This window comes from Lissotriton vulgaris, chromosome 4_1 (genome assembly GCF_964263255.1).
Source record: "Lissotriton vulgaris chromosome 4_1, aLisVul1.2, whole genome shotgun sequence".
In the NCBI taxonomy this organism is placed as follows: Eukaryota; Metazoa; Chordata; class Amphibia; order Caudata; family Salamandridae; genus Lissotriton; species Lissotriton vulgaris.
Window position 1 is genome coordinate 1,737,030,221 of NC_141691.1, and position 12,204 is coordinate 1,737,042,424.

General features: G+C 43.0%; 1 protein-coding gene and 1 pseudogene across 1 annotated transcript in view; one reads left to right on the forward strand and one right to left on the reverse strand.

The window, feature by feature from the left end:
- The window catches only part of CPQ (carboxypeptidase Q), a 2,019,872-nt gene that overhangs the window by 999,548 nt on the left and 1,008,120 nt on the right, over positions 1-12,204 (reverse strand). The gene's annotated exons all lie outside the window — the stretch shown is intronic.
- On the forward strand, positions 8,124-9,178 carry LOC147724479 (uncharacterized; annotated as a pseudogene).

Consider the following 12,204-nt stretch of genomic DNA (forward strand, 5'->3'; position numbering starts at 1 on the left):
AGAGCTAAGTCGCCACGACCTCATCCTGACGTTCGTCCACCCAAGAGACTGATCGAGGAGATGGACTGAGAAGTCAGTATGTCTCATTTGTTTTGTCACAAAGGGGGGAGATGTTGTGAGGTAAGCACACCAGTAGTTGGGAGTGGGAGGAGCTAGGGGGCCAGAGGAAGAGGAGGAGTGGACACAGGAAAGAGTTAGTTAGTGTAGGGACAGGGTATGGAGAAGACATGTTAAATAAAGTTCCAGTTATGAGGCAACATAAGTGTGGGTATTTATTGTAGCTGGACGCTACAGCCACCATCCCTTCCACTTCTCCGCAATGCACGCTTTATAGAAATGACCCTCTGCACGCAATTCAGATGACCCTACACAAGAAACCTCCAGGTATGTGCGTTTCACGGGGGCTTAGTGTTCTCTATGAAGCACAAGTGCATGTGGTTTCTTGAATTTGGGTCAATCGTTCGATATTTAATTGGACTGTGGGTGCTGTATTTTCCAATTCCATAAGCCAAGTCAGTTCACATCCAGCGGCAGCTGGCACAGGTAAATGCGGTGAGGCGGGGTAGGGGCAGGATGGGGGTGGGAAAGTCTACAGTCGACAGAATAGGTATATTTAAATAAATAAATAATACCTAGTTTCAGGGCTTTAAGTGGGATGAAAAAACTGGTGGGTCTCTCAAAGGGGCGTGGCCAATGTAGTTAAAGGTGTGGCCTAAAACACAAGCTAAATATCTGTGCTTAGGAAAATGTGCCACCCGACTTGTATTTTGCTGTTTCTGTCGTTGCATCCAGATATATGATACAACAAGTAACATCATACCTACAACAAGTCACAACTGTTGGCTTTCTCAATGGTTGTTAGTTGCATAAGATAAATAAGCAGCAACTACAGCTTGTATATAATATTGAAAAAGCTTCCACTTAAAGCCCTGGTGACACCACAACAATGTTGCTGCTCATGAGTTTCAAAAAGAGAAGAGAAATCCAGAGAGAAAATTGCTCTCTTTAAAGTATTTCCCTTCCCCTACAACGCTCACCTGGCATGACGCCATGCCGTAACTTCTCCACTAGTATGCTGTGTGCGCACGCGCACATCGATGTGGCTATCACTGCAGTCCGGAAAAAAATGGACTGCCTGTGCCAGGGCACAAAACAGAGCCTGATAGAGACCCGTTTTGAGGCCTCCTTTAAAAAACTGCCGGTGCTCAGACCCGTAGAGATCGACCCACTTAAAGCCCTGCCTATTCTGTTGTCTGTTGGCTTCTCCCCTGCCGCGCACTGCCCCGCCGCGCTTACCTGAGCCGGCCGCCGCTGTTCACATCTTTACAGGACCATTTTCAACACAAGCCAATTTGGAACACAGAAATGTGCAACATTCATGGTTTGGCCTAGATTTCGTGACTTCAAAGTTGGTCACCTAATGAACATATATATACATATCTATACTACTATTATAAAGGAAGAACTTTGAACCTTTAAGGCGGGTAAACTCGGGAACCACAGCGCCAATCCAAACACCCGATACATCGTTGGAATTGGCAGGGTCTGTAGATGGACCTAGGCTATATAAAATAAAAAAAATATGTTATTTAAAATATTTACCTAAAAAAAAAAGTAGTCCCTTGGAAGTAGCGCCGGCCGGCCGCGACATGCGTGCTGACATCAGGAGCCAGGGAGGAGTGGCGGACATCAGCGCGGGGAGGAGCGGCAGACAGGCGGAGATGAGCGGCGGACAGGTGGCGAGGAGCGGCGGACAGGCGGGGAGGAGCGGTGAGCGGCGGCTGAGGTAGGTGAAATACAAAAGGCGGGGAGGAGCGGTTAGCGTACGTGAAATACAGGTGGGGAGGAGCGGTGAGCGTAGGTGAAATACAGGCGGGGAGGAGCGGTGAGCGTAGGTGAAATACAGGCGGGGAGGCGGGGAGGAGCGGTCAGCGTACGTGAAATACAGGTGGGGAGGAGCGGTGAGCGTAGGTGAAATACAGGCGGGGAGGAGCGGTGAGCGTAGGTGAAATACAGGCGGGGAGGAGCGGTCAGCGTAGGTGAAATACAGGCAGGGAGGAGCGGTGAGCGTAGGTGAAATACAGGCAGGCAGGAGCGGTGAGAGTAGGTGAAATACAGGTGAGGAGGAGCGGTCGGCGTAGGTGAAATACAGGTGGGGAGGAGCGGTGAGCGTAGGTGAAATATAGGCGGGAGTAGAGGTCAGCATTAAATGAAGCAAAAGAGGTAGCAAACCGTGCATTACAAAAGTGAGAATCGTGAGCCAACAAAATACAAGAGCTAGAAAATGGTGCATTACATGAGGAAAAAGTGACACGTGCAGGTTACAAAAGCGTACAAACGAAACATAGAGGTATAATACTGCAATATATGAAGGAAGGCTCCGGGGGACCCACGGACATTACAAATGTGAGTGCATTACAAAAGTGAGAATCGTACAAAAGTTAGAATCGTGAGCAAACAACATACAAGAGATAACAAACGGTGCATTACATGAGGAAAAAGTGGCGGGGTGGAGCGGTGAGCGTAAGTGAAATACAGACGGGGAGGAGCAGTGAGCATTAAATGAAGCAAAAGAGGTAGCAAACCGTGCATTACAAAAGTGAGTGCATTACAAAAGTGAGAATCGTGAGCCAACAAAATACAACAGCTAGCAAACAGTGCATTACATGAGCAAAATGTGACGTGTGCAGGTTACAAAATCGTACAAAGGAAACATAGAGGTATAATACTGCAATATATAAAGGAAGGATCCAGGGGACCCAAGGACAACGCCCGGGCGGGGGTCCTGAAGCATGATTGCTACCGGACAAGGTCGGGACGGGCTGCTAGTATTATATATAATGGTTTTTTAAAACTTTTCTACACATTATGAAATATTTCTGACACTTTTTTATACACTTGTTTGTTCATAGTGTGCTGAAATGTATTTATAAGTATTTATTTGCGGAGTTTGCACAGTTAATTGTATTTAAATTACTGTTTGTACATTGAATTTAGCCCACTTGGGCTTTATTTTCCCAGAATTTGCTGTAACATGGATGGTTAAGACTTAACAATTGTTTAAGGATAACAATATTTAAATGGGTTCCCTTTCAATTGATTTTCGGTCTGTTACCAAATCCTGTAGCTGAGCAAAGAGTATGATTAGTGAATGACCGGTTCGAAATGATTAGGCATGTAAATAGAAAGAATGTTTTTGTAAAATTAATATTTCTATATTTTACAAAATATTTATGAATTGACTAATTTTTAAACACAATTTTTAAACATGCTTTTACATCTTATACGGTTTTGACAATCATGCACTTTAGAGCGGGTCATTATAGTATTTTACATGTATAATGAAATGTGTTCTGTACTGCATATTTAACTGGGAAAGATTGTTTTAACCGCAAGTAGGCAGATAATGGTCTGTCCTCTATGTTCATGGTTACCTTTCGGCATGCTGGCACTTTAAAAAGGTCACCTTACCTTCTCAGCGTTTGTCATGTGATCAAGGCCCTTCGCGGGCTGAAACGTGTCATGGTTGACTTGGTGTTTGGGCTCCAATAAATAATATTTGCACCAGTCTTGGGTTTGTCTCGTCTCTGCAGTATTGTATCTTTGAAGATGTTGTATGCCCTATATATATATATATATATATATATATATATATATATATATATATATATATATATATATATATATATATATATATATATATATATATATATATATATATATATTCACAGAAAAAACCATAGGTTATAGACCATATATAGTTAGGAATTTGCATTTACAAAACCTTGAAAATTCACTGAAAAAAACATAGGTTATAGACCATATATAGTTAGGGATTAGCATTTAAAAAACCTTATTTTATTTGCACAAAACCATTGAAATTCCATATATAGTTAGTTGCACTAACTATATATCGCGGACCCGCAATCCACTGCTAATGATGTCACATATTACATCATTCATGACATGGTCAGTGACATCACTGATGACATCACTGATGACATCTCAAATGACATCACTGATGACATCACTGATGACATCTCAAATGACATCACTGATGACATCACTGACATCTCATTTGACATTACTGATTACATCACTGATGATATCATTTATGTGATAATACATCTTCAGACTCTAATATAACCTTTGATACACTCAGTGTAAACAGGCACTCACAGACTGTCACACATCCATGGAGTTACTCACACACCTATTCAGTCATGCAAAGAATCAATCACATCTCCATTTCCTTAACTATACAGTTATACACACCTTACTTATTCAAACATATACTAACACATATTTACTCTCTTATACAATCCTTGATACAAGTTCACAATGATTCATACAGCCACTCTCACATTCACTGACTCTTATGTTCAGTTATTTATATATGTCAACTCTCACATGGAGTGTGCTTTACATATGTACTTACTTTGACATGTAGAACTGAGATATCCATTCACTCACCAATATACTCATGCACACAGTCAACTGTCCATACAGCTGTTTCTACATGCACTTTTGAACCCATACACCTAGGGAATCAACCGCTCACACATCTATGCACAGAGTTATACACCTCCCAGCCACCCACACACACACTCAGTCTCCCATACAAATACTTGGGCAACCATTCAATAACCCATATAGTTACTGATATAGCTACTGATTTAAACATGCAGCAGTTTACAGAAGAACATAAATATTGATTGCCAAATTAAGACACTTTAATCACTAACCCATGCACTCAGTGAGACACATTTAATCATTCTCTCATACAGTCAGTCATGCACCTACTAAATCCTTCATCCAGACACTTATACATCCACTCATTCTTCAATATGTAAGACATATTTTAACTTTACAGAAACATACAGTCACTGGGTGTTGTCATCAGTGATGTCATCAGTGATGTCATTTGAGATGTCATCAGTGATGTCATCAGTGATGTCACTGACCATGTCATGAATGATGTAATATGTGACATCATTAGCAGTGGATTGCGGGTCCGCGATATATAGTTAGTGCAACTAACTATATATGGAATTTCAATGGTTTTGTGCAAATAAAATAAGGTTTTTTAAATGCTAATCCCTAACTATATATGGTCTATAACCTATGTTTTTTTCAGTGAATTTTCAAGGTTTTGTAAATGCAAATTCCTAACTATATATGGTCTATAACCTATGGTTTTTTCTGTGAATTTCATTGGTTTTTTAAAAGCTAATATCTATAGCTGTAAAATATATTCTTTATTAAGTGACGTATCACGTAGCCCGTGAGACGCCTCATGATGCATCGCATAACCGTGACGTATCGTCTCTGCAGCGCAAACCAAACCCAAAACGTAAGCGCGCCAGAACACGCTTAAAGATATATATATATTTTTTAACCTTAATTAGACAAAATCCACACGTGCACATATCACAAACGTTCAAAAAACACAATATGTCGGACTCCCGTTACGCTGCCGGTTAGCTGCCCGGTTAACGTACCAGGAAGCACCTTTACCGCGAAAATCGCAAATTTTTTTTTTTCACCCCCCAGGGAACTTTAATAGCCCCCTCATCAATCCTAGGGGTTCAGGAGGGGTCTGCCTTACCCCTTTCATTCATTTACACCTTTTTTTTTTCCACCTCTTGTCTCTCGATCCCACAGAGAGACAAGATGGCGGCCGCTCCAGACTGTTTACAATGATAACAGCCAATCAGCTTCTCCTCAGACTCCCGTTACACTGCCGATTAGCTTCCCGGTAGCTGCCCGGTTAGCTGCCCAGTTCGCGTACCAAGGTGCGTCTCTACGGCGAAAAAATCGGATTTTTTTGTTTGTTTTTTTTTGGCCCCACGTGGTTTTATAATATCCCCCTCATAAATCCTAGGGGGTCAGAAGGGGTCTACCTTGCCCTCTTTCCTTCATTTCCCCCTTTGTTTTGGCCTCCTCTTGTCTCTCGATCCTACCGAGAGACACGATGGCGGCCGCTCCGGACTGTTTACAATATTGACAGCCAATCAGCTACTCCTCAGACTCCCGTTACACTGACGGTTAGCTTCCCGGTTAGCTGCCCGGTTAGCTGCCCGGTTCGCGAACCAAGACGCGTCTCTACGGCGAAAAAATCGGATTTTTTTTTTTTTTTTTTTGGGCCCGGCGTGGCTCTATAATATCCCCCTCATCAATCCCAGGGGGTCAGGAGGGGTCTACCTTGCCCCCTTTCCTTCATTTCCCCCTTTGTTTTGGCCTCCTCTTGTCTCTCGATCCTACCGAGAGACAAGATGGCGGCCGCACCGGACTGTTTAGAATGTTGACAGACACCGGAGAGCCAATCAGCTTCGCTTTGCAAAGTTCCGATACGCGAAAAGTTCGCTAACCGGATCGCTGCCCGGAGCGCTGTTACAGATATATATCTTGATTTAAACGTTAATTTCTCAAAATCCACTGAAGCACATATATTGAGACCTAGCAAAGGCACATCGGGCTAACAGTCCCTACAATTTTGCCAAGTTTCGTGAAAATCCATTCAGCCGTTCGGGCTAAAAGTGAGTCCAACCGCCCTATGGAAATTAACATGGGAAAAACGCGTTTTGGGACCCCCCTTTTTTCACGGCCCCCCCTTGACGAACCCCCCCCAAATTTTCAGGAGCTGCTCAGAAACAAAATGTGCCATTTTCCTGAAAATTTCAGCCGATTCCGTCCACAAACGCCAAAGTTATTAGACATAGAATTTTCAAAAGTCCCATAGGAAAAAAATCCTAACTATATATACCTACTGGCTATCGCCAGTAGGTAATATATATATATATATATATATATATATATATATATATATATATATATATATATATATATATAGATAGATAGATAGATAGATAGATAGATAGAGAAATATACAAAGTTATAGTTAGGACCAAGTTTCCATAGGACAAGCGTTTTTGACTTGCCCATATCTTTGGCGCTGTTTGACGAATCTTCACAAACTTTTCTCAAAAAAGCACGCTGGTGATTCTAGTTGTGCACGGAACGTTTAAGGGTAATCTGTTGAACAGGGGCCGAGAAAAAGGGTGGGGTAAAAAAAGTGTGTTTCCCATGTTAATTCCCATAGAGTCTTCAGACATGCCTGCAGCCCCAACCGCTAGAAGGAATTACACCAAATTTGTCAGAACAGTAGATTTTGTTCCAGAGAATATGCTTATTGTCATTTGGTGTTAATACATTCAGTAGTTTAGGCAATATTAACCCCTTCGCTGCTGATGACGAGCTGAGCTCGTCATCAGCCACGGTGGTCGTGTGCGGATGACGAGCTGAGCTCGTCATGTAACGCTGCTTTTAGAAAAAAGCTGCACAGCGGAAAAATAACCGCCGCAGCGATGCGGTTAAAGGAAACCCACATTTTAGACAAGACCAGAGGCTCATATTATGCTGTCCTTCCTTATTGTTTATTAAATAGAAGCCATGTAAAAAAAAACATTACCCAGAAAACCTGGATAAATAACTACCAATAATGCCATCACAATAGAAGCACCAGTAGCATGTTGAATAACCTTCATAATTACCTTGACAGACAGCACGAATTCCTATTTTCTAGCTACTTGGAGTCAAGATAAGTTTTATTTTCACGTTGGGCACTGTGTATTTTATCATCTTTATTGAATTGCTGGATTTCGTGTGTATTTTGCCCCTTTTCCATTAATATAAGTGTGGTTTTCTCACAGTTTGCCTCTCGCTCGCTTAGCCCCTCGGCGTGCTTATTTTTTCCTCGATCTTGCTGTTTCCCTTGCTGGCGTTGGAGCTTCAACTGCCTCTCCTCACTCGTGTCTGAGCTCCAACAGCCTTCTTACATGCATCATATTGCTTCCTCGCAGTGCTCCCAGGCTCTTTTTTTTTCTTCTCTTTGCTGGTGCCGATAGCAGTAACGTCCCTGTAGCCTGGCTCCTACTTTAAACCCTCCTCTCTGCATAGGAATCGTTCTTTTTTAACACCCTGTTAATTTTTAAAACCAGTCCCCTTTGGCTCTTTTTGATAGTAACACTTTGTTTATCAAGCATCAATATTCTTTTATTTCCTGGGTGTTTTTTGGTAATTTCTCAATTTTTCACGATATTTATCATTAATATTCCCTCATTATGTCTGAAGAAGAAGACTCTCAGATGCTCAAGGCTAATTTGAAATCCTTTATTAAGGATACTGTCCAGAAGACTGCAGCAGTCTCTATGCTGGACTTTTCAAAACATTTAGAGTCTTCCTTCTCTAAAAATGCTCTCTTCTGAATGTCCCTCTTAGAAGGGTAAGAAATGTATGAGCACCTGTGGTGTTGCTAGTAAAGGCGTTTTTTAAAATTCTGGTTCTCCCGCTAGGGAGGTTTCTGTTGCAGATCTCCCCTCCTCCCCTCTTCAAGTTACCCATCTTAAAGACACAGATGATGATGATGTCGTGAAGGACACTAATTATTATCGGCCTCCAGAGAAAAGGCAAAACATTTATTTCTCCTTCTGATGGCGGGGTTCTTCACCCTGTGTCTAATGATTTGGTGGACCATCTTGGGGAAACCCTGTTTGACCCCTTCCTAATTCATCACTCCAATTCTACTAAGTGGCATCCGTCTGAGCATGTGGCTGAATAGGTGTCTCATTATCTTTGCCACGCTCTAGATAAATCTTTCTGTAATAAACTAAAGTCTGAAGGTCCACGTCTCTCTCTTCTCAGCAACATCCCTTCCACTCCCGTCATTGATCCCAACACGTTGATGTTCTTTACCAAAAATGGGATAGACACAAAGAAAGAGGTGAACAGAGCCTGGTCCAACTGTCAGGACCGTATTTTAGATTTGGTTGGTCCCCTGACCAGAAGATTGGATTTGGCTGAGGAGGCTAAGATGGATGGGACTAATGTGGATACAGACACCTTATCTAACTGGGCCGAATGAGCTATTTGTATTTTGGGCAATGCCAATGCCCATATTGCTCAGGAAAGAAGGAAGAGCCTGCTTCTTAAAATTGATCCGAAACTTGGTAGCCTGGCCAATAAAGAGGGAGGTGCTTTGGCTAATGGACTTTTTTTTAGACTCCTTCATCAAGGAACTTGGGAAGTATGTCGCCACCTTTTCCACTATGGACGAAGCACAGTTTTCCCTCAAGACGATATTTTCCCCTTGGGTTTTTGCCAGGGCAGGCAAAGGTAGGAGTCATTTGCCGGCCAATATGCAGCTAGAGGTCAATCCCTCAACAGAGGCTCCTTCGATGAGCAATCTCAGGTTGACATCTACTCTGGTTACAAAGCCCTGTTCTATACCCAACGTGCTAGACCATTCCATTCCAGGGGCTACAGGAACAAAGGAGAAAAATTTTCTGGTAAGACTTACCAATTCTGGCCTATCTCGTGTAGGGGGTAGATTAGCTCTGTGTCTAAAATACATGGTTTTCTCTCACTAGAGATTCCTGGGTAGTTCAAACCATTCAAGGTGATCAGATATAACTCTATCAACCTCCTCTACAGTCACAAATTCGTTGTCCTCTTCCTTCTTTCCTCAGTTGGAGACCGGATCCCCTGGCTCTTGCCACAGACGCCTTCCTTCAATCCTGGCCCCAATCTCTTCTCGATGCTTTTTTATTCCCTTTCTCTTCATAGCACCAGTTCTAGCTTAGGCAGGCAGGCAGTTCTTTTCTCCAGTTCTAATAACCCTCTTTTGGCAAGCTCAACCCCGGTATCCAACTCTGTTAGAGCTCTCCTCAGATCTCCCAGTTTGGTTTCCTCACTTGCCTGACCTTTTGCTAAACCCTCAGTGTTTTCGACACAACTTGATTCTAGAGGGCTTCCTATTTCTCATCACTTGGAGAATTTCAGGTCATCCTGGAGAACCCCAGGATTTCGCAAGAGGCTATCTTCCTCATTTAGCAATCTTGACCCTTGGTACATCCACACTCTACAAATCAGCCTGGTTGGCCTGGTCAAGCTGGTGTGTGGACAGGCGTTCAGATCCCGTTTTAGCAGATGTTACTCTGAATCTCATCATTCTAACCTCTCTGGCTTGTCAAGGTAAAGCTTAACACACCATCAATAATTATAGATCTGCCATTTCTGTGGAACACATTTGAGTGAACGAAAGACCAGTTGGTGAACATCCATTGATTTGTCGTCTTTTTAAGGGAGTATGTTATATTAATCCTCCAGTACCAAAATATAATATATTGTGGGATGTTAATTTGCTATTAAGCTTGTTTCTCTCATGGCAAGATAATGTGCACCTTTCCGTAAAGCATTTATCTGCGAAATTGACGTTATATTTGTGCTTAATTTTTCTTGTAATGTATATCCGATGTTATGGTTTTGGATGTGTCCTCCTCCGATTATTCTCCCTTAGGTGTTTATTTTCAGGTTGACAAGTACTAAGACTAATTTATCTACTAGTAATGATCCCTTTTTCCTTTTTGTCTAAAATCGTATGTTTCAAGAACTACAGATTTGAGATCTCCCTATAATTTTCAGTTGCTGATTTCCTCCCAGAAAACTTTTTCTTACCCTATTTTTTCACGCTGGGTTAAATAGATCATGTCCATGGCCGGTATTGATGTTGATTCTTTTGATGCCCAATCAGCTAGAGGGATCATGGCCTCTAAGGCTTCTTAGGCATGTGCTAACTTGCATTACATTTTCAAGTCTGCAGATTGTCAAACCTGAATAATTTCAGAAATTTCTTTTGCAATCCTATTACGCATTGTAAGAAATAGGGTCTCTAGTTGGCAATGGTTTGCACCTTTGTCCAAGTAGGGACCCTTCTTCCTAGTGCACAATACCCTCACAAGAATAGATTACTTCCTAGGCTCACTGGGTAGTCTCCAACAGATCGACAACATGGAAATTAGACCAAGGGGCATCTCAGACCATTCCCCTATATTGCTCAGATATGCCTGCCATCAGCAGAAATGGCGCAGAATATACCCAATTCGCCCTGGCTATCTTCAAATCCGGTAGATCAGGCGAGAACTCCACAAAACAACTAAGCATTATTTTCAGGACAATGTAGGGTCGGTTACTTCTTCGGTCACTCTCTGGGAAGCATTTAAGACAGTTCTTAGGGGGGAGGCCATAGCTTACATCACAGCTCACAAACGTGAAGGACAGTTGGAATTACAGACACTAGAGGATTCATTAACGACTGCAGAGTCACAACGTAATATAGACCCAACCCACAAAACCACACACCATTTACACCTTACACAACAGCGTCACAAGGCACACCTGACAGAACTAACTAGACAGCAACTGGCACACACGCGCCACAAAATATACGATATCAGCGACAAACAAGGGAAATTACTGTCATGGCTAGATAAAAAGGAAAAAATGATAGGTGGCAAATTGACACGGGGAGGAGCGACCCTCGACTGACCCACACAGTATAGTGCAAAAACTGGCGCACCACTTCCAGGCTGTATACTCATCAGACTCTACAATGGATGTCGATGGGGCACTGATCTACATTAAAGACCTTACCATGCCTGCATTGACACCCGAAGAAGCGCAGGACTTGGCGGCTGACCTCATGGCAGAGGAGGGAAAGGCAGCCATTAGGGCACTCCATTCGGGTAAAGGGATGGGTCCCAATGGTATCCCTATCGAATTTTACAAAAAGATGACTGATTCCATAACGCCACACCTACTGCAGATGTTCACTGAGAGTCTACAGGCAGGAGAACTCCCACCGGACCAACGCACGGCCACCATAGTGACTATCTTAAAACCTGGAAAGCCTGCGGACAGCTGTACCTCGTATAGGCCTATTTCTCTTATAAATGCAGAGGCCAAAATCCTTGCAAAAGTGCTAGCACTCAGGCTCACACCACACTTGACGAAGCTTATACACCCGGACCAGTCGAGCTTTATGCCTGGCAGAAACACAGCGCTCAACCTGAGGAGGCTGCACGGGGGCTTGCACGCTTTGCCTACGTACAGGAGCCAGCGGTGGTGCTGTCTCTGGATGCACATATGGCGTTCAACATGATACATTGGCCCTTTCTCTTCGCAGTACTACGCCATTTAGGATTCGGTCCGAAGTTTTGTTCTTGGGTTCAGCTGCTCTACACCAAACCACTAGTGCATGTTGCTGCTAATGGTCACATCTCTGAGGACTTCCCCCTGGGGAGGGGTACGCGTCAGGGTTGTCCTTTGTCATCACTGTTATTTGCGCTAGTGCTGGAACCACTGGCA